Here is a 3,581-nt window from a genome sequence, read left to right as displayed (position 1 = left end):
ATCCTTATTTAAACGACTTGTTTTTCCCCTTCTCCTCCACAAATTATACCGATATCAAATACAGTGAAAGCAGGGGTTATACTGTGGGGGAGGGACATACAAAGCAACAAAGAAATCACCTTATAAATATGTTAGAAACAATTGCATGAAAAAAAAACATTTAAATACATATGTTAGGGTTCATTTTCCTAACATCACTTTATCTGACCTTTTCTGCTTGGCTCATACATATACTAGATATTGCAAATAAGGGAAACCATGGGACCTATGTTTCTTTGGGCCTGGCTTACTTTACTTAATAAAAATTTTTTTCCAAGCCTTTCCATTTCCTAACAAATGGGGCAATGTTATTCTTTCTGATGGAGGCATAGAATTCCATTGTGTATATATATCACATTTTCTTGATCCATTCATCTACTGAGGGGCATCTGGGTTGGTTCCATATCTTAGCTATGGTAAATAATACTGCAATAAACATAATTGTGCTGGTAGCTTTAGTATGGTCTTGTTTGTGATCATTTGGGTAAACTCCCAAAAGTGGGATTGCTGGGTCATAGGGGAGCTCTATGTGGAGTCCTTTGAGGAACCTCCATACTGCTTTCCAAAGTTGTTGAACAAGTTTACACTCCCACCAACAATGCAGTAAGGTTCCCTTTTGTCCACATCCCCTCCAGCATCTGTTGTTATTAGAGTTCTTGATTCTAGCCATTCTAACTGGAGTGAGGTGGTATCTCAATGTTGTTTTGATTTGCATTTCTTTTATGGCTAGGGAGGTTGAGCATTTCTTCATGTGTCTATTGGCTATCCTTCTTTCCTCTTCAGAGAAGTTTCTCTTTAAGTCTTTAGCCCACTTATTTATCAGGCAGTTGTTTCTTTGAAGATTTGTTGTTGGGGGATTTAATTTTTTGGGTTCCAGGTATATTTTTGATATGAGACCCTTGTCCGTTGTATGGCTAGTGAAGATCTTCTCCCAATCCATGGGCTTTCTATTGATCTTGCTAGCTATGTCCTTTGCCATGCAGAACCTCTGCAATTTCATGCAATCCCATTTGTCCAACCTTTCTTTAATTTGTTGTGTTTCTGGGTCTCTTTAAAGAAAATTTCCTCCTGTACCAAGGAAACCTAGGGTTTTTCCTATTCCATCCTGTAATGTTTTTAGGGTGTCTGACTCTGAGGTCTTTGATCCATTTGGAGTTGATTCTGGTGCAGGGTGATATATAAGGATCTAGCTTTAGTTTTCTACAAGTAGTTAACCAATTTTGCCAGCACCATTTACTGAAGAGGCTGTCTTTCTTCCATTCTATTGTTTTAGCTCCCTTATGGAAGATTAGATGGCTATAGGTCTGTAGGTTCATTTCTGGGTTTTCAATTCTATTCCATTGGTCCTGAGGTCTGTTCTTGTGCCAATACCAAGCTGTTTTGAATACTATAGCTTTGTAGTGGAGTTTGACATTTGGTATTGATATTCCTCCAGCACTTTTCTTTCTATTAAGGATCGTTTTTTGCTATTTGGGGTCTTTCATTGTTCCATATGAATTTTTGGATTGCATCTTCTATTTCCTTGAAGAATGAGGTTGGAATATTGATAGGTATCCCATTGAATTTGTAGATAGCCTTGAAAAGTATTGCCATTTTCACGATGTTGATCCTTCCAATCCAGGAGCATGGGAGGATTTTCCACTTTTTTTTTTTTTTTGGGTCCGGTCATGGGACCTGAACTCTGGGCCTGGGCGCTGTCTCTGAGCTCTTCAGCTCAAGGCTAGAGTTCTACCACTTGAGCCACAGCGCCACTTCTGGCTTTTTTCTTTTTGCTTATGTGGTACTGAGGAATTGAATCCAGGGCCTCATGCATGCAAGGCAAGCGCTCTACCACTGAGCCACCTTTCCAGCCCTGGTTTTTCCACTTTCTAAGTTCTGTTTTGGAGGGAAAAGGGGAGGGGAGGGAGAAAAAAAAAGTTCTGTTTTGATTTCCTTTTTCAAGTTTTTAAAGTTTTCATCTTAGAGGTTCTTCACTTCTTCGGTTAAGTTAATTCCTAAGTATTTTATTTTTCGTGGGGCTATTATGAATGGAGTTGCTTTCCTGATTTCAGCCGAGCTTTTCTCATTGTTGGCATAAAGAAAAGCCATGGATTTTTGAGGGTTAATTTTATACTCTGATACTTTGCCAAAATTTTGCATCAGCTTGACTAATTTTGGAGTGGAGTCAGTGGCATTCTTTAAATACAAGTTAATGTCATTTGCAAAGAGGGAGAGTTTTACTTCATCTTTCCCGATTTGGATCCCTTTTATGTTTTCATCTTGTCTTATTGCTATAGCTAGGCATTCTAATACTAAATTGAAGAGAAGTGGAGAGAGTGGACATCCTTGTCTCATTCCTGTGTTAAGAGGAAATGGCTTTAGGTTTTAATCATTAAGTATAATGCTGGCTGTAGGTTTGTCATATACAGGCTTTATTGTATTGAGGAATGTTTCCTGGATTTCTAGTTTTTCCAGAACCTTCATCATAAATTGGTGTTGAATCCTGTCAAATGCTTTTTCTGCATCTATTGAGATAACCATGTGGTTCTTATCCTTGCTCTTGTTGATGTGATGAATTATATTTGTTATCCTTGCTCTTGTTGATGTGATGAATTATATTAATTGATTTGCATATATTGAACCAGCTTTGCATCCCTGAAATGAATCCTGTTTGATCGTGGTGTATGATTTCTTGGATGACTTGTTGAAGTCGATTGGCCAAATTTTTTTTGAGAAGTTTTGCGTCAATGTTCATCAAGGATATGGTTCTATAGTTCTCTTTCTTTGATGAGTTCCTGCCTGGTTTTGGAATGAGGGTTATCATGGCTTCATAGAATGAGTGTGGGAGTGAACTTTCTCTATCAATTTCATTGAGGAGTTGGAGGAGTATTGGTGTGAGCTCTGCTTTGAATGCCTTGTAGAATTCCGCTGTAAAATCATCTGTTCCTGGGCTTTTCTTAGATGGGAGGTCTCTTATTGCTGTTTCTATTTCAATGCTTGATATGGGCCTGTTAAGATGGTTTGACTCATCTTGGTTTAGTTTTGGCATGTCGATATTTGCTAGGAAAAAGTCCATTTCTGCTAAGTTCTCAAACGTATTAGCATAAAGGTTTGAGAAGTATTCCCTTATAATGTTCTGAATCTTGGTTGTTTCTGTAGTGATGTTTCCATTCTCATTTCTGAGTTTATTTTGTCATTTTTTTGAAGAACCAATTATTTGTTTTGTTGATTATTTTTATGTGTTTTTTTTTTAGATTCTAATTCTTTTAATTCTGATTTAATTTTAATTATTTCTTTCTGTCTACTGGATTGGGGTTTATCTTGCTGTTCTTTTTCGAGGAGGTTCAGATGTTTCATTAAATTGTTGGTTTCAGATCTCTCCAATTTGTTGATATAGGAACTCTCTGAGTATTGCCTTTGTTATGTCCCAGAGGAGCTGGTAATTTGTGTGTTCATTTTTGTTGAATATCATGACATTTGAATTTCCTTTCTAATCTCTTCCATGACCCACTCATGATTCAGCAGTGTGTTGTTCAGCCTCCATATGTTACCGGACTTTCTTT

The sequence above is a fragment of the Dipodomys spectabilis genome, unplaced genomic scaffold, assembly GCF_019054845.1.
Source record: "Dipodomys spectabilis isolate Male_0828 unplaced genomic scaffold, ASM1905484v1 ptg000112l, whole genome shotgun sequence".
Taxonomy (NCBI): Eukaryota; Metazoa; Chordata; class Mammalia; order Rodentia; family Heteromyidae; genus Dipodomys; species Dipodomys spectabilis.
Note: the sequence above shows the minus strand (reverse complement) of the source record.